At 43.3% G+C, this 19635-nt stretch overlaps 1 pseudogene; it reads left to right on the top strand.

Annotated features, from left to right (window-relative positions):
* Nucleotides 1-559: 559 nt before the first annotated feature.
* On the top strand, nt 560-2317 carry LOC114295850 (UDP-glycosyltransferase 84B1-like; annotated as a pseudogene).
* Nucleotides 2318-19635: the final 17318 nt, after the last annotated feature.

A 19635-nucleotide genomic window follows, 5' to 3' on the forward strand; every position in this document is an offset into this window, starting at 1 on the left:
GGTGCACTGTGATTGCGTCATTGCCTACGGTGGTTGCACCGCTTATTATCCCATCATTTCCTTCTAACCATGATTCCCTCAACTAGGGGCGTAATTTTGGCCCGTGGCCCGTGGGCGACCCGAGGTAGGCCCGGCCTGTTTAGACCCGAGCCCAAGGCCTTGGGCTAGGGCCTGGGCTATCGTTTTGAAGCCCGACCCGACCCATGGGCTCGATCCATTGGCCCGCTCAAGGCCCGCCCGGCCCACCTGATGCCTAGTGTTATTTTTAATGGAAAATAATAAAACTTTGATGGAAAAATTAAAAAAAATTCTTTAGGCCCACCCAAAGCCCGAGCCCAAGCCCAGGCCCGAGCTTAGGGGCTCGGCCCACTGGCCCGCCCAAAGCCCGAATACCCCTGGGTCTGGGCTTGGGCCTGGGCCTTGTTTTCTGGCATGTGGCCTGGCTCGGCCCGGCTTGATATTTTGGCGAGAGCCCACAAGGCCCGACATGGGCCCGGCTCGACCAAAATTACACCCCTACCCTCAACCAACCATTCTCTCTCTCTCTCTCTCTCTAGCCATGGCTGCCATGGAAAAGAAAGTAGAGATTCATGTACTAATGGTAGCATTTTCATCATAAGGCCACATCAACCCCATGCTCAGACTAGCCAAACGCCTTCTCTCCAAAGGCCTCCATGTCACCCTTGCCACCACTGAAATCGCCCGCCACCGCATGCTCACCTCCTCCTCCGCCGCAATCACCGCCAACTCCATTGACGGTATCAGCCTCACCTTCCTCTCTGATGGCCTCAGCGTCGACCACGACTGCAAAACCAATCTCGACCACTACATGGACTCCCTCGGCTGAGCCAACCCTGCTAACCTCTCTTCCATAATCCTCCACCACCACTCTCACGGCTTCCGAAAATTCTCGTGCATCATCACCAACCCCTTCATTCCTTGGGCTTCTGACGTGGCGGTGGAGCATGGAATCACATGTGCTTTGCTTTGGCTTCAGCCATGTTCTCTCTACTCTATATATTACCGGTTTTACAATCATTTAAATCAATTTCCATCTTCCACGAACCCTAATATAAGTGTTGAATCACAAGGACTTCCGTTGTTGAACACAGAGGATCTTCTTTCGTTTGTTTTTCCAGCGAATCCTTTTGGTAGTTTTCCAAAATTGTTTTGTGGGTTGTTTCAAAACATGAAGAAGATAAAATGGGTTTTGGCTAATTCATTCCATGAACTTGAAAGCCAAGCTATCGATTCGATGTTTGATATCCACCTGATTCGACCCATTGGCCGTTAGTATCCATAGTTCTAAAAACTGGCCGATACGTATCGGAAAAATAAGGCATCACAACGGATACAGGCAGGTATACTGTTGAAATTGAAAATCGCAAGAGTATCAGCTGAGTCTCGGTACTTATCGGTCTGTAACTGTTACACAAGCCATGACGGGCCGATACTCACCGGTTCAGATCGGTACGGGAATGAAAAAGCAGAAAAACCTGTGAAATGATTTTTAAAATTTTACCGCCGCGACACCCAATTCTCGATATGTATCGATCGATACTACCGATATCGATACTCCATGATTGATACCGTTACATTACCCAATACTGCGATTTAGAACCTTGTTAGTACCGCTATTGATTTTAGGAGAAGATCAAGCAGTCGACACTGGTGTTGAAATGTGGAAATCCGAAGACAATTGCATCGAATGGCTCGATCAACAACAACCAAATTCGATTATCTATGTATCGTTTGGAAGTATAGTAATGTTATCAGCACTGCAAATGGAGAGTATCGCAACAGGATTGAAAAACTATAACCGCCGTTTCTCTGGGTGGTGAAAAAATCCGACTACACGGCAAAAGAGGGAGAAGGACAGCTGCCGTTAGGGTTTTTGGAGGAAACGAAGGCTGAGGACTAGAGGTTCAATGGAGTCCTCAAATAAAAATGCTGATGAACCTTGCTGGTGGGTGTTTGTTTGACCCATTGTGATTGGAATTTGAAGTTGGAGACAATCGCCGCCGGAGTGCCGGTGATTGCTTACCCACAGTGGACGGACCAACCCATGAATGCAAAGCTCAAGGCGGAGGTTTTAAGGGTGGTGGTGAGGTTGAGGCCGAACAAGGACGGTGTGGTGAGTAATGAGGAGGTGGAGAGGTGCATTGAAGATGTTACGTGTGGGCCGGAGGTCGAGGAGTTTAGGGAAAATATGGCGGAGTTGAAGGTGGCGGCGAGAGAAGCGGTGGCGGACGGTGGTTTGTCGAATCGGAATATTTAGCTGTTTGTGGATGAGATAATTGGGAATTCTAGTACATGAACTTCATAACCAATATCCAAAGCTCCTTTGATCAGAATCTTTGTATTTTAGTGTTGTTCATTTTGAATTTTTATTTTTATTTTTGGGTATATTTCTTTCTTATTTAATTTTTATTATAATTCTAATTATTTTTTTTAATATCATAAATAAATAAATAAAAATATCATATATAATTGTAATTACTTATTGTACTAATATGATATATGAATAAAAAAACTAGTGGCTTGGCCCTGGAAAGTTATCTTATATCTTCTTTGATTTTTTTTGTTTTTAATAATTTTTTTCAAAATTATTTAATTATTTTTATTTTTCCGGTCCGTGTTATGTAGATTAATCTAAAAAGTAAAAAAAATTTTAAAAAAAAATTCACTAATTTTTGTCTTTTCTGGATCTTTTTTTAGATTTTAAAAAAATTTTCGGTTCATTTCTTCAAGTTCAATTTAGAAACTTAAAACTTCTTAAATTTTTTTAAAAACAATTCACTAAATAAGAAAATAAGTAAAAAAAAAATATTACCAAATAAGTAAATCTCAAACCCCCACTATTTGATCTCCATTATTATAAGGGTGAAACACCAATAAATTTCAAAATGTGATCTTATGAACGGTTTAGTCCTCCTTTTTTTCTTATAAACTCAAAGATCCCATTAAAGTGGAAATTACATAAAAGGATAGTCACTTACTTGTTTGGGTTTAATTTTTTAGGGATAAAAGTGATTTTCTCAAAATATAAAATTACACATTTGAGCAATTTGCACTATAGAAGTTTTGAATTTCCCCTCGTTCTAGAATAAATCACACATTACGAACAACAACCTAATACTCAAAAAAGTTATTGGTGTACTTTTTCCAAACGTAACAACGTAATACTCAAAAAATTCCTTAGTGTACTTTTCCCAAACGTATTGCTCCAATGTAAAAAAAAATTTCTCAGTATACTTTTTCCAAGCATAACACATCAATCAGTGGAGTCGGAATCAGATTCTAGTTCTTTTGAGTCAGAGTCCAATATTCCTGGGGTTGATAACCCGAATGCCGTTGTTTTGTCCAGGTCGTCTTTTTCGTTTTCTTTTGAGTCAGCTACAACCGAAGAAATGGACGAACAGGAAGTTGTGAATGAGAATGGTACCACTGCTATTTCTGAGTAGTTTTCCGTGCCACTTGTTTATTGCATTAATCAGGACTTTCAAAACTTTGATGAAAACGACGAGGAAGAAATTCCTCCGGTTTTAAAACATTTGATTGAGCAAGAGGAGGAGAGGTTTGTAAAACCCCTGGTTGATGAAATCACTTCAATTAATGTTGGAACTGAGAAGGATTTGCGTCTGGTCCAGATCGGGTCCACGTTGTCTTCGGAGGAACGCGAGCGCTTAGTCATTTTATTAAAAGATTTCAAAGATGTTTTTGCGTGATCCTACGAAGACCTGCTTGGAATCAATCTTGAGATTGTATAGCACTGGATCCCTCTTGACCCTGAGGCCCGGCCCGTCAAGCAGAAGCTTCGGAGAATACGCCCGGATTGGGCTTTGAAAATAAAGGAAAAGGTCACCAAGCAGATAGACGCAAGGTTCTTGTTAGTATTTGCGTATCCTACTTGGTTGGCCAACATTATTCTAGTGCCGAAGAAAGATGGCAGAATTCGGGTGTGAGTGGATTTCAAAGATCTGAACAAAGCTAGTCCAAAGGACGACTTTCCCCTACCGCACATCAATGAATTTGTGGACTTCACCGTAGGACATGCGTTGCTTTCCTTTATGGATGGGGTTTCCAGGTACAACCAGATCTTGATGGCACCCGAGGATAGAGAGAAGACTGCCTTCACCACGCCGTGGGGAACCTATTGCTACAGGGTGATGCCATTCGGTTTGAAGAATGCTGGGGCTACTTATCAACGAGTTGCGACCACTATCTTGCATGATCTGATCCACAAAAAGGTTGAGGTGTACGTGGACGACATGATTGTCAAGTCCAAGGAAAGAGAGGGCCACTACACCGCCTTGAAATTTTTTTTCCAACAGATCAGAGAATATCGGTTGTGACTGAATCCTCAGAAATGTACTTTTGGTGTTACAGTAGGGAAAATGCTGGGGTTCTTGATTACACAAAGGGGCATTAAGTTCGATCCTTCCAAGATTAAGGCCATCTTAGAAATGCCACCACCAATGACTGAAAAGGAGGTGCGAGGCTTTCTGGGTAAAGTGCAATTCATAAGGCGGTTTATTGTAAAATTAACCTTGACTTGTCAACCACTATTTGGTCTCCTGAAGAAAAGAAAGAAATTCCAATGGGATGACCGATGCCAGGTTGCTTTTGAGCATATCAAGCAGTATCTACAGAACCCACATGTGTTGTCACTGCCAAAGCCGGGGAAGTCGTTGATTTTGTATCTGTCAGTAACCGACACAACAATGGGCTACATGCTTCCACAGGAATCTGAGGATAGAGTGGAGAAGGCCATCTATTACCTGAGCAAGGAGATGCTGGAATATGAGACCCGTTACACTCCATTGGAGAAGGCTTGCTTGGCTTTGGTATGGACTACCAGGAAGTTGAGGCACTACCTGTTAGCTCACTTCATAATTCTGGTTTTGAGATTAGATCCCATCAAATATCTCTTTGAGAAACCAGCACTTACAGATAGGCTAGCCCGTTGGTTGCTTCTTCTCTCCGAATTCGATTTGAAGTATATAACTCGCAAGTCTATGAAAGGGAGAGCGGTAGCGGAGTTCCTAATCGATCACCCAGTGGAAGGGGATGAAGCAGTAGAGTATCTGTTCCCAGATGAGGCCATTCTGCAGGTTGAAGAAGAGATTTGGACTATGTACTTTGATGGAGCGTCTAACCAGTACGGGTATAGGATAGGGGTGTTGCTGATAGCACTCGACAATTCCCACATACCTTTAGCTTTCAAACTCCAGTTTAAAGTATCTAACAACGAAGCAGAATATGAAGCATGTATTGCTGGCTTAGAAGCTGCCCTGGAACTAGGGTGTAACAACCCTGATTCCTGATTAACGTTAATCAATGATTAATTATGCCTAATTGGTAATTAAGGTGAAATTTTGAATTTATTTGCATGTGTGTGTTGCATTATCTGTGTTTCTATCTGTTCAGCGTAGAAAGATATGTTCTTATTTTCGTTTTAGTTCGCGAATTAAGGGCCTTATCGGCATCCGAGTTAGAAATTGACTTGATTTATGTGTTATGTGGATTTTTTAGAACTTTATGGCAGGTTTAATTGAAGTTCAGTCCGGAACGATTAAATCAGATTAATTTAATGCCCATTTGATTAAATTTAAGCAACTACCACCAAATGAGCCTTTTGACTCCACTAGCTCAATGTTACATCTCATTTTCTCCTCATCTTTAAGCCCAAATGTGAGAGAGAGGGAGAAGAAGAAGCTTGAGCTCAATTGTAGGAGGAAAAGAGAGGATTGCAAGGAGGGATCAAGAGTTGAAGAGGATTGGTGTTAGATTGTTGAGCCTACCCAAATTTCAAGGGAATTGTGGACTCTAGGTAAGGGACCAAGCTTTGAATTATGTAATTGAATTAGATTTTACTAGGATTCAAGTGAATGGGATGAATTCATGAAGGAATTGAGTTAAAACTTGGTAATTGTAAGTTATTCCATGCATGCATGACCATATCATGAGGTTTTGAAATTGTTTTCATGGGAAATCTTGCATGCATGTACATATCTTGGTTGTAGACTAAGTTTTGGCCATGCTTTTGAGTTGAAGATTGCATTTGAACATGTTTTGGGGGCTACGAATTCAAGTGATCACATGCATGTCACATTTAGAGCATGTTTCTATATTTTAAGTTGAAATGTTGTACAATTGGCGTGTCTTTGGGCCATGATTTCTTGAAATGATCTTTAATTCATGTTGTTATAAGGGTCTTCATCTATTTCCTCAAGTTTTGGCCTAGAAAAATAAAATTTGATGCTTTGAAGATTGAGTTTGAGTTTGAAGATCAAATCTGGAAATTCCAGAAATTTGATCCATGCTCGAGCGAGAGACTTCACGCTCGAGCGAGCACTCTGAGTACGTCCACTTCCGCTTGAGCGACATGAGTCACGCTCGAACGTGAAATGCATGTATCCAGAAGTTCTTATGTTTTGCAGTCCGCTCGAGCGAGGGAATCCACGCTCGAGCGAGGGTCTGAGTCTCACGCTCGAGCAAGGATCGAGCGTCCGTCGAGCGTGAAAAACATGCAACTAGTACTTTTTCAAAGTTTACAGTCCGCTTGAGCGAGGAAAGTCACGCTCGAGCGAGCTTTTGCATTTTACACTTCCGCTGGAGCGGGAAAAGCTACGCTCGAGCATAGACCCTGTTTTCAGCAAGTCTTGAAAAATGTTTTCAAGTGCATTTTGCATCCTCATTCCATCCTAGGCATTCCTAGGCCATGTTAAAGGCTCCATAATGGGGTAAAAGCTAGAAACACGCTAAGAACAAATAAAGTAAGTTATGTATAGTTCGAACGTGTATTTCAAGTGTGTACTTGTATGTGTGTTCGTGTAGGTCGCGTGCCTTAAACCGTTTGATTAGTCTGCTCTGTCTGTCTGCACCTGAGGCCAATTGTGAGTAATAACTCTGTAAAGTTATGTTTAACTTTAAGTATTTTCTGACTGATATGATGCGATCTGTTTCTGAAATACTATTTTATGAATTATGAATGAATCTCCAATTTTTCTGAAATGTAATTGTGGCACCCTTAGTTCACGTGGCCCTCGCCCGGGGGTAACAATACCGTGGCCAATCTGCACGTGGCCCTCGCCCGGGGGTAACAATACCGTGGCCTATATTCACATGGCCCTCGCCTGGGGGTAACAATACCATGGCTACTTGCGTGCAAGATGTGGGCCTTTATGGTTGTCGGTACCGACTATACATGTGGGTCTAAGGACCAAGTTGATATGATAGCTAATGGGTGTACCATGTATGATCTTATGCAAAATCTGAATATGAAAATGATCATGAATATGTTTATGAATCTATTTCTGATTTGAAATCTGAATATGCTTAAGACTCTGTTTCCGATATAAATTTATTTTGACATAAACTCTGAATTCCAATTCTGTGCTGGACATCATTCATTAAAACCCTTTACCTAGTTATTATTCACTGGGCTCTAGCTCACTGTATTATTTATATGTATGTAGGTGGGCAAGCGCATGACCAGGCCTGAGATGCTGCCTGGTGAGTTTTGGTGTCAGCTAGCTATCACGCCTCCCATGAAGGTTCCCTTTTTGAGATCTACCCGAGTTTATAGTCTTTGGGACTTTTATACCTCTGAAATGTTTATACCTGGCCTGAACATGTTGTAATCCTGTATATGTGAATGGCTTGGATGAAATAAGGCTACTGTATATTCGACACCATATCTGTCTGTATGCATATGTATATATGAAAACTTTTAAATCTTCTGTCCCATATTTGTCTACATAGCTCAATGGACTATATAACTTTGTATATTTGCTTTCGCAGCCCCTGTAACATATATTATTCTGTTCAGAGGCCTTCGGTAATCCAAGGATTATTGGCTGGATACAATGCTAAACCTATAGGGGCGGGTTTGGGTCGTGACATAGGGGCAAAGTGGTTGGACGTCATTGGGGACTCGAGCTTGGTTGTTTCTCAAGTAAAAGGAGACTGGAAGGTTAAGGAAGAAATGATGAAAATCTATCACCAAACCATGGATGTTCTGATTCCTAGGTTTGAGAAGCTAACCTTTACGCATCTGTTAAGAGAGAGCAATAGGTTCGCTGACGCTTTATCAACTCTATCTTCCATAATAGACATCCTTTTAGGAGTTCGGATGTGTCCGATCATTATTGAATAGAGGTATGTGCCAGCTTATGAGTTAATTGCCGCAATAGATGAAGTACAAGATCAGAATCCCTGGTATCATGACATCTGGAACTTCTTGGAGAAGGAGGCTTATCTATTAGGGGGAAAATGCCAAAGATAAAAGGGCAATACGGCGAATGGCTGCTCAGTTTATTATCTGCGGGGGTAAATTGTACAAACGAGGCTATCTGGGAATGCATCAACTGTGTGTTGATGAAAAAGAGTTGAAATGCCTGATGGAGGCCATCGACGGAGGAGAGTGCGGATCACATATGAGCAGAGTGATGCTAGCTCGAAAAATTCTCAAACAAGGTTACTACTGGTCAACCATGGAGGAGGATTGTGTTGGTTTTGTTTGGCGATGCCACAAATGCCAGATCCATGCAAATCGCATGAATATTTCGCTGTCGAAGCTATACAATATGACTTCACCGTGGCCATTTTCAGTCTGGAGAATTGAAGTATTAGGGTAGTTACTGCGAAAGGATCAAATGGGCATGAGTACATCTTGGTGGCGATAAACTACTTTACAAAGTGGATCGAGGCCCAATCCTACGCAGTGCTGAAAGCGTCACATGTAGCCAAGTTCATCATGAATAATATCATCTGTCGCTATGAGGTCCCGAATGAGATCATCTCGGACAATGGTTCCCACTTTAAGAAAGAAGTGATTGACTTGTTGGAGAAATACAACGTGATTTTTCATAAGTCATCCACATATCGGCCACAAACCAATGGAGCTGTTGAGGCCACTAACAAGAACATGAAGCACATTCTACAAAAAATGGTGGAAACCTACAAAGACTGGCCAGATAAGCTGCCATTTGCTCTTTGGGGATACAAAACATCAATTCAAACTTCTACTGGGGTAACTCCATATTCTCTGGTTTATGGGATGGAAGCTGTTCTGCTGATTGAAGTTGAGGTTCCATCTTTGCGGGTTATGGCTGAGTGCCAAATAGCAGAAGCAGATTGGCAGTAGAGTAGGTTCGAGAAACTAATGTTGTTTGACGAGAGGAGGCTGAAAGCACTGTACCATGTCCAAGGTTATCAATGTAGGATTGCCAGGGCTTTCAACAAGAAAGTTAAGTCCAGAAATTTGAAAGAAGCGGATTTGGTGCTCAAAGACAACCGAGCTCCCATCCATGACCCTAGGGGCAAGTTCAGACCCAATTGGACTGGTCCTTACATCATCAAGTCAATCTGGTCGGGTGAAGCTATCATTCTTATGGACTTAGATGGTCTCGAATTCTCCCAACCAATCAACATCTACAAGTTGAAAAAATATTACCCTTGAGAGGCTCGCTAGGTCGAAAACCCGAAAGGGTGACCTAGGCAAAAGTTAGAAAACAAAAAAATTAGAAAAAAGAAAAACTGAGTTCGCAAGGTTGAAAACCCAGAAAAGGCGACCTTGGCAAAAGTTAGAGTGCAAAAGGAGAGTGTTAATACCCGAGTGAACCCGAATCGAACTACGTAAGGCTTGATTTCCATCTTTGGGATACGTAGGCAACTTCATTCTGAAGTCCAGCCATAAACACTTCCAAATCAACTATGTCAATGTCATTGTTTTGGTCATCTTTGTCTTTTCTGCATCCAAGAGTTCGGTTGTGATCTTTGCTATGAGAGCTGGTTACAGTGTAGTGCAGTGCTCTTCAGATAAGGAGCAACTTTCCAGTTATTGGATTCGGGGTTGTGCATCTCAAGGATAGATTCTGGGTGTGTGCAGTTGTGATCCTTATCAAAAATGGTTTTGAAAAGTTTTAATAAAAGTTGATTTTGTTCAAATTAATCTTTTTACAACTTAGACCATTTTTGGACCAAACGGAAAATTTTCAGTACCCACAACCTTCAATTTAATTGATTTCAATACAGAGTTCTCCGACTCTTGATGCAAATTGAAGTTGTTTTTTATTACATTCAAAAGGAAAACTTGAAAGTACAGATTAAAGCAATAAACTTGGGGCATGGTTGAGTTAGGTGTTTCTGCGCCCCCTCCCAGAGCTTATGGAAGCTTCAGATGCCAAAGAAGGCTCGGTTTGTGCCTCATCTTCAAGCCAAGCTATGCATTCACCAGAAAGGGCATAATTGAAATTGGGAGCGGGAGCCAGTAGTTCTCTTGTCCTCCATGCAATGGTATACCGAGCTAACTGTGAGCCTCGGATTGGAAATGAAGCTGGGTATTCTACCCCCTTTTCTGGGCAGGTCTGGTCGTGTCCAAACTGACGCCGGAACCAAAATGGAAAGTAGAAGACATAACGGGTTAGGCTAATCAACTGAATACCAGGCTATCAGGACATGCTGTAGCTTATCTCAGGCAGATCAAACCAGGGGCAACGCCAAGCGATGTCAGCAGCAGACCTGTTGCACATCCATTCGCACCACCACCCCTCATTCGGGAAATCAACTAGCTGTTGGCGAAAGAAATAGCCACGTGCTAAATATACAGGACAAGAGTCCACTACTTTTAACTTATCCATCAGTCATACCTGGGGAGGGATGAAAAACAAGAGAGATTAAAAGAATAGAGAGGTGTACGTGGAGAGAAAAGTGAGAAAGGGTTTTGAGAGAAAAATAGAGCCTAAGGGCCGAGTGCTGTGCGAAACACATGTGAGAAGGGTGGGAAACATTACCTACAAGAGTAGTGGACTTCCTGCGAATCTGGTCGTCTTCCGGCGACGGAAAGCATCCAAGTTTATCAAAGTCTCGGCTAGTGTCAAGCCAATAAAGCTCTTACCCTTCTTGAAGCCTTGGGCAACTTCAATCAAGCGAATGCTAGACCCTCCGAAGCTAGGGGCAAACAGGAAATGAGCCAACATGCATAAACAGAGGGCATGCTGCCGAAAACTCTGCCGAAGACGTTGTCATGGTCGCCGGCATCAGAAAACCGATGAATCAAGCTGGGGATATCCAAATCTCCATTGTGAACTAAGATTAGGCATCGTGTAAAATGAGCCCACACATCCGTCCTAAGGCTTGGATATGGCCAAAACGGGACTGGGACAAGATTTCCTCGTCACGCCGGGATTCCATCAAAGCCTGGAATTCTTCGATTGTGGGGCATAGCTCTTGTCCCCCGAAGCTAAACACATGTGTAACCGGGTTCCAACATCTAGCCACGACATGAAGGAACGGAAAATACATCGGAGTATGACTCAGCGGGAATAGTGCATTTATCCCCGAAATGCTGAAAATTCAACTTTTCCGAGCCATCTAAAGTTGCAATCCAATCGGAGAGTTTTTCGGTGAAGAATGGCTCCATTTGTGGTAAAAAAAAGAGCTAAAATGAAGAAATCATGAGGCTGGAGCTTTTGTAGAAGATAAGGCACTAAGTGGAAGACAGATGGCAGCAATCTGGAGATTCCCTGCATCACTGGCCGATATGCCAGTCAAGGTAGTCGACCGGCCACCTTTTTTGGCTAACCGGCCACTTTAGTGGCCGACAGCCACTGTTTGTCTCCAGCAGGATTGCTTTGGTCTCCCTGTGTGGTGAGAATGCCGAAAACCTGTATTTTGTTCTACTCTGGATGCGTTCTGCGATTTTGTTTTACTAATTTTGTTGAGTCGCTTTCAAGTTTGTTTCAATTTGTTTATCGAGTTGTTGTAATTTGTTTATCGAGTTTGTCATAATTTGTTTACCGAGTTGTTGCAATTTGTTTATTGAGTTGTTGCGTCAGTTGTCGTATTTTGTTTGTTATGTTTTAGTTGATTCGCTACCTGACTAAGCAATTGTCAAGACAATGTACAAATGTTTAATTTTCATCAATCCCGTTTTTGCGTAAAATGGTGCAATGTGATGCCCAGAATATAAAATGTGACATGTTTTCATCAAAAAGTTGTTTCATTCCAATCATGATTTCTTTTTACAAAGGGTACAAGTTTTAAAGAAAATAAAACTGCCTAAGGCTATACAATGTGCTAACACCGCTAGTAAAAAGAAGCAAAGCAAAAAAGCATCAATCAGTGCCATCTATCTCAAGATCGAAAGGTCCTCTTCGTCCTCTTCCTTGGCTGAGCGGACGTAGAGCTATCGCCGTCAACACCACTGTCTGGATCTGAGCCGGAGCCTGAATCTGAGCTACCTCCGCTTTCCTCCTCGGAGCCCTTCTCAGCATCGTCACCACCCTCAGAACCTGAGCCGGTGCCATCATCTCCACCCTCAATGACTCTGACTGGGGACTTGCCGGCTGCTCTTCCTCACTGGTATCATCGTCATCATGTATGACAGGCTCCTGACGCCGCCCTCGGCCACATGCTGGAATCTCTCTCCCTGCTGCTAGAGAAGGCTCTGATGGTCTTGCTTGTAGAGGTGTGACCTGAAAAGGCAGTTTGAATATATTAGCATAGTATATGTATTAGATGCAAGTATGGTATGCAGAGTGAGTACATGCAGAAGTCAGATATAGTGTGTGAATGCAATGTGTCAGATGTGATCTATACATGTAGTGTATCAGTGTAGTGTGGGAAAATGTTCAGTTAAGATGTCAGTTTCAGTACACCAGCAGAAATATGATAACCGAAATGCAAGAAAGCTGAAAACTTACCTGAATACCGTGGGAGTTAAGCATCGTCTCTCTCCTCAGGATCATGCCCTCGAATGAGGCCAGCATCTCGAGTAATCCCTCGACGTATCCGGTGGAGGGCTGCAAATGCAAGTTAAAATGATCAGTGAATGAATGAATGTTTGAGTATCTGAGCGATAAATGAAAGTTGTAAAGTACATATCGGTGGTGAATCGGGTGTCCTGACATAACTATGACCAGGCAATAGAGGCTCAATCGGGATCTGATAGGGCTCTCCAGAGTACTGCCAACCCGTCAGCTTGGTCGAAAGGTCTGGCCATCCAAAACTCTGCTTGGCAGGGGGCATCCCTCTAGCCCCACCCTTCGGTGCCCGAGCCCTGCTCGTTGAAGGGGCATCCGCTGCTCGGGCCCTACTTGATGAAGGAATATCAGCTGCTTTCCCTGTGTGAGCACGAGCACCTATCAACGGAGGCATGAGGTATGTCTGGAGATAAGTTGTGTAGTCCCCCTCCCTGATGAACAGGTCTGCATCTGCGTCCCGCATAAAGTCAGTGATCTCCTGAGGGGAGAGACTCTCTGTGGCTCGCATAGAACGCGGATGCGATAAGGGAACTGACTGTAAGGGTAGGCCCAGTGTCTGGCGCATGAAGCACTCACTAAGAAACCAGGCTCGGCCTACTGGCCCCTCAAGCACAAGCCGATATCGGGAATTGCCCAAGGCTGCCATGTGACCTGCAGTCAGCAAGTTCATAGATTGATGAGTTGCCATTAGATATATAAAATGAATTGAAGCTGAAAGCAGGAAGAACTGTGAGTTTTAAATTACCTCTACCGTCCTCACCGTGTCAAAATACTGGCGAAGGTACGAGAGAGTCTCCTGGGTCCTCGACTGACACCAACCGTCGTATCAATGCGAGTATGGCACCTCGAGAGGCGTCTCAACCTCTAGCTCGGGAGTAAGTGCTGGGAAATAGGCGTACACCCATAATTGTGACAAGCAAGAGGGCGGCAGTGAGAATACAGATAAACACAGATAATGCGGAAAGCAAAGTATGTGTGCAATGTCCAGAGAATGCAGAATGCAGAGAGTACAGATAAACACAGAAAATGCAGAAAGTAAAGTGTGGCACAGTGTATAGAAAGTATAAGTATAGATGTAGAGATCAAACTATATGGGTGTGCAGTGTGTACAGTGTACAGAAAGTGCAAAGTAGAAAGCATAACAGAGAATGTAAAGTAGAAAAGTGAAACATACCTCCTAGGCTCTCCAATAGCTGCCTACTCTGTCCCCGCTCCTGCGGGAGGTCGAGCTCATGTAACAATAAAAGGTAGCGAGGCCGGCGCCACCCCAATCATAATGCCGAACCTGGGATAGGTCCACTAAGGCACTCAGAAGATATAGCTTGACTGTGTTCGCTTTGTCGGCGAACAAGGTAGTGCCGAAGAGGAACATCAGGAAACCTCGGGCGTACTACTTAGTTTCCTCTACAGTCACTGGGGCTGTACCTCCGTAATGGTCCGTGAACCAGGTATATCAGACCAGACCGGATCGGAAGATAGGCGGATGTGCTCCCAATAGATAGGTCCAAGCAGCCTCCCACTCACCCATATCGGAGTCGTATGGGATCAGCTGGCCTCCCACCTCAAGGCCTGTCAGCATGGCGAAGTCATATGGGGTCATCGTCATATCCCCAGTGGAAGAGAAATAGAAGGAGTTGGTGGTGTCCCACCATCTCTCTACCAATGCGCCTAAGACGGTCCTGCTCGCCATAAGGTGCGACAACCCCATGCAAAATAAATCGAACCCCGCATCATCAATGATCTGTTGGACGCCGTCGAGGAGGTCCATATACCACTCCCTCACTGCAGTGGACCCATATCTGTGAGTGAAATGTGAGCCTACCTGTGTGGATGAGCAGAAATATAGTGTGTGAATGTGCTCAGAATGAGCAGAAATACGGTGTGTGAACGTGTTCAGAATGAGCAGATGTAATACAGTGCAAAAGTGCGAGCTATGCAAGAAATGTAAAGTACGTCGTCGAAATGTAAGAATGCAATATGTTCCTCAGGGGCATCGTGGGACAGATGAGACTCCAGCTCTCATAGCAGAAGATCTGCTGGTGCGCGTCGTGCAAATCCAATAAAGTGACGAACTGTGTTGGGTGGTAGTGCATGTGCCTCAGGGCGGTACCTCTCTAGGTCGAAAGGCCGGACTCTGGGCAGTAACGGTATGTACTTGGGCTCCTCCATCCCCAGAGAACCCCTATCATGTGGGACGTCGTCTGTCATCTGGAAAAAAGATGAGAAAATAGGCAAAAATGAGCGAAATGGGTGAAAAGTGCCAAAAGTCAACAAAAGTCAACTCTCAGAGAGAGAAAATGGGAGAAAAAGTCAAAGCTTGAGAAAAGGCGCCAAACTCAAGACAAACATGAGGGAAACAAGCCTTAAATGGTGAAAATGGAGAAAAAGGCTCTGAAAACAAATTTTGATCAGTTCAAAACAAAGGAAACCGAAAGGTTTTAGTGAATCAACTTTGCGAGGGGCGTTGGAAAACATGCGTAAAGCCCGGATCTAAGAGGGAAAAGTGTCTAGGGAGGAAGAGGAAGTATTTTCGGCACTGTGGGTGTAAGGAAATGTGATTTAGGGATGTGTATTTAAAGTTCTCCATGCAAAAAGACCGAAGTGTCCCGAATCTGCCACAACTGGCCGACCGGCCAGTTTTTGTGGTCGACAGTTGTAGCAAGTGGCCGACATATCCTCAGGGTGGCCAGCAGGTGCCCAGTGTTCTCCTTGTGTGTTTTCAAGTTGTTTTGTGTCCTTGTCTCTCGAGAAAGTGCAAGAAAGGTCCATTTTTCAACTCAAAGTGCCTCTACGGAAGTTTCAACTTATGTCTTCGATACGTGACTCATCGTGAACCAGCATGAACGAGGTGTATCCTTTTAAAAAACATTGTAACTCCCTCCGAGAGGTAAATCGGAGGTTGCAATTGAATTGGTCTTGTTAAGACGCACATTTCTTTATTCAGTGTTTTGCATTGAACAGGCTATTGATGTTGCATAGAATACGCATTGATTTTTGTGCATAGACTATGTATGCTGCGTTGCATTGCACTACACATGGTCTCACATTTGTATAGAATATGCATGTTGCGTTCTAGTGCATTGTGCATGCCCTTACGTTTATATAGAAAATATCTGTACCTGTTGCATTGAACGTGCATTTGGTGTTGTATAGAACATGCATTCTTATTGTATTGTACTTGTCAAAGTTTTTGTCTTGTGGAAGCACGATATTGTATGTACGGTTCATTCAGAGGAATTTCGGGTAAGATCTTTCTTGTCTTTTGACTACCTTGTTTTGGTTAGAAACACTCGGGTACACCCGGTGTTTACACCACTCCTTTGTTGGTTAGAAACATTCACGTACGCCCAGTGTTTACACCACACCTTGTTTTGGTTAGAAACATTCGGGTATGCCCGGTGTTTACACCATTCCTTTTTTGGTTAGAAACATTCGGGTACGCCCGGTGTTTACACCACACCTTGTTTTGGTTAGAAACATTCGGGTACGCCCGGTGTTTGCACCATATCCTTGCTTTGGTTAGAAACACTCGGGTACGCCCGGTGTTTATACCACTCCTTTGGTTAGAAACACTCGGGTATGCGCGGTGTTTACACCACTCTTTTGGTTAGAAACATTCGGGTATGCCTGGTGTTTACACCACTCCTTTGGTTAGAAACACTCGGGTACGCTCGGTGTTTATACCTCCCCTGTTGGTTAGAAACACTCGGGTACGCCCAGTGTTTATACCACCCCTTTGGTTAGAAACGCTCGGGTACGCCTGGTGTTTATACCACCTCTTTGGTTAGAAAGATTGGAACGTGATCCGATGTTTATACCACTTCCCGGTTAGAAGCGTTTGGAACGAGTGTCTGACGCTTATACCACCCCTTTGGTTAGAAACACTTGGGTACGCCCAGTGTTTATACTACCCATTTGGTTAGAAACGCTCAAGTACGCCCGGTGTTTATACCATCTCTTTGGTTAGAAACATCAGAACATGATCCGGTGTTTATACCACCCCTTTGGTTAGAAACACTCGGGTATGCCCGGTGTTTATACCACCTCTTGGGTTAGAAACATCAGAACATGATCTGATGTTTGCACCACTTCCTTTGGTTAGAAGCATTTGGGACGTGTGTCCGACGCTTATACCATTCTATTTTGGTTAGAAACTTTGGGACGTACGCCGATGTTTATACCACCCTCCCCGGTTAGAAGCCTTTGGGACGAGTGTCTGACACTTATACCACCCTTTTGGTTAGAAACACTCGGATACGCCAAGTGTTTATACCACCCCTTTGGTTAGAAACGCTTGGGTACGCCCGGTGTTTATACCACCTCTTTGGTTAGAAACATCGGAACGTGATCCGGTGTTTATACCACCCCTTTAGTTAGAAACACTCTGGTACACCCGGTGTTTATACCACCTCTTTGGTTAGAAACATCGGAACGTGATCCGATGTTTATACCACTTCCTTTGGTTAGAAACGTTTGGGACGTGTGTCCGACGCTTATACCACCCTATTTTGGTTAGAAACTTTGGGATGTGCGCCTGATGTTTATACCACCCTCCTTTGGTTAGAAGCGTTTGGGAAGTGTGTTTCGACGCTTATACCACTCTGCTTAGGTTAGAAACATTAGGACGTACTCCGATGTTTATACCACCTTCCGGTGTTTGCACCGCTCTCTTTTCCTTCTCGCGCGCGGCGCGTTAGGAAGCTTTGGTTAAATGCATCTGGATGAATTCCAATGCTTATACCGCTTTTTGTTTTGGTTACATAATGGTTGGCTGTGTTTCACTCGTTATCATCACTTTTCTCCTCGCGTGTGTCATGTGTTGAGATCTTGTTTGCTGCCTCGGGTGCGCTTGATGGTTGTTGTTCTTTACCTTTCCTGCGTAAGGCGCAGTTCAGATTGCATAATTTTCTTACATCCTTTCTGCATGAAATGTGGTTTGGTTCGTGTTTACTTGCTTATGTACGAGTTTGCTGTAGCATTTCTTTGCATAACATTTGCATCTAGATGCTTCATTACAGCCCTCATTGCATGATCATAAGTTATGTTCTGCATCGTGCATAGCATTTGCATCTTGCCCCAGAACTACACTGGTTTGATTCCTTGCAAAGGGATACGTAGGCAGCTTACAGGCGCAACCGTTCTTTGTTTTGTTTGCTTGTTTGTCTAAGTCTTCGGCCTTGTCAAAAATGGGTCGTCTCTGGGCTTTGACATTCACTCCCATCATCTCATGACTTCTGAGTTCTGTCAAAGAGGGGCAACTATAGACACTCCATTTTGACCGACCTTAAGACTTAGACGTCATCGTTTGCATACTCGATGATCATGCTTGTTTGTGCTCGTTTTGAGTGCCCGAAGCTCTCGGCCGAGCACCTTGCCTTAGAGCCTCTAAACCCTCTTTGTTTTGTGCTTGGTTGTGGATCAATCCTTTGTGCCTCTTACCTGGAGGGGAGAAGGGCCCTGTCGGCCACTTTTGGCACTTGTCGGCCACATTTCCCCCTCTGTCGACCACTTGAAGTGGTCGGTCGGCTAAGGGAGGTGGCCGGTGGCCGACAACCATTTTTCTCCTTTTTCAGATATTTTCTTTGCCAGCTGTGCCAGCTGTTGTTCACTAACTACGATCTACATACACGTGCATGGAGCGATTAATACAAGCCTTTGGCTTGTATTTCTATATAAGGGGAGGTCTCTCCCCTATTTGAGGGTGACAAAATTTTGTGAGCAAAATTTTCTCTCTCTCTCTCTCTCTCTCTATATATATATATATATATTGTGCTTGAAAGTGAGATTTCTCTACACATTTGCAAAGAGACTCTTGATCAAACACCTTCATCTTGGAGCTGAGGTTCTTAAAGGCCTTGTTTGAGCTCCTAAGGCTGGTTTTGGCTCAGAAAAGTGGTTGTTTGTTGCTGTGCTTCAAAGGTATAAGGCTTACCCTCTTTAAGCTTTGTTTTAATCAATTACTTGGCCATCTTTCTACATTATTTTGACATGGTTTTTCAACCATAAAAAACTCTATTTTTAAGGTTTAAAAGTGATAGTTTGAGTCTTGTTGAGTTAAGGGGGTTGTCTTCTCTTTTGCTCTTTGGCATGTGAAGCCTTTTGTGTCATTTTTCAAAGCTTTTAAAACAACTTTGTTTTGGCCTTTTAACCACTGAATTCCAGGGGAATTTCAGTGGTAAAAACTTGGTTTTGAGGTCCAAAATAGAAGGGGGGGGCCTCCCCTCCTTGTGTCTTGTTTGCAAGTGTAGATAGCCTAGTATGTGAGCATGTTTTTCTACCCTTTTGTGACTTGATCTTAGCATGTTTTGGCTACTGATTTGGCCTACTTTAACTCTATTTTGGGTTGGTTAAGTCCTTTGAGCCATGTTTTGTATAGCTATAGCGTAAATGCCTTCACTAGCTTTGTGCTTTAAGGCCTCTAGTATGTATTGCATGTGACGATTGCATGTTGTAGCATCATTTTACATGTGATTTCAGTGTATATAGCTCTATCACACTCTCACTTATTTCAATCTTTCATTACTTTTGAGAGTTGTGCTTTGAGCCTTGTTTGTGAACCAACATGTGAGCATGTTTTTCTTGCCTTTTGTGCTTCAATTTCAGCATGTTTTAGCCACTATTTTAACATGTTTTAGCTCTATTCAGAGTTGGTTTGGTCATTTGAGCTTGATATTGCATGCCTCTAGTGTAGTGCTCTTCACTAGTTTAATACTTTTAGCTTTTGAACATGTTGTACATGAGTTGTTTCAAATGTTGTAGCACTATTTTTCATGCCACTTCAGCACTGAAAATTCTGCAACCTCCCTTTATTCTTCAATTTTTAATTTGTTTCGAAAGTGGTCTTGAGCCCCTTGTTGGCTTGGGT

This window comes from Camellia sinensis, chromosome 12, assembly GCF_055761805.1.
Source record: "Camellia sinensis isolate YWXY chromosome 12, ASM5576180v1, whole genome shotgun sequence".
In the NCBI taxonomy this organism is placed as follows: domain Eukaryota; kingdom Viridiplantae; phylum Streptophyta; class Magnoliopsida; order Ericales; family Theaceae; genus Camellia; species Camellia sinensis.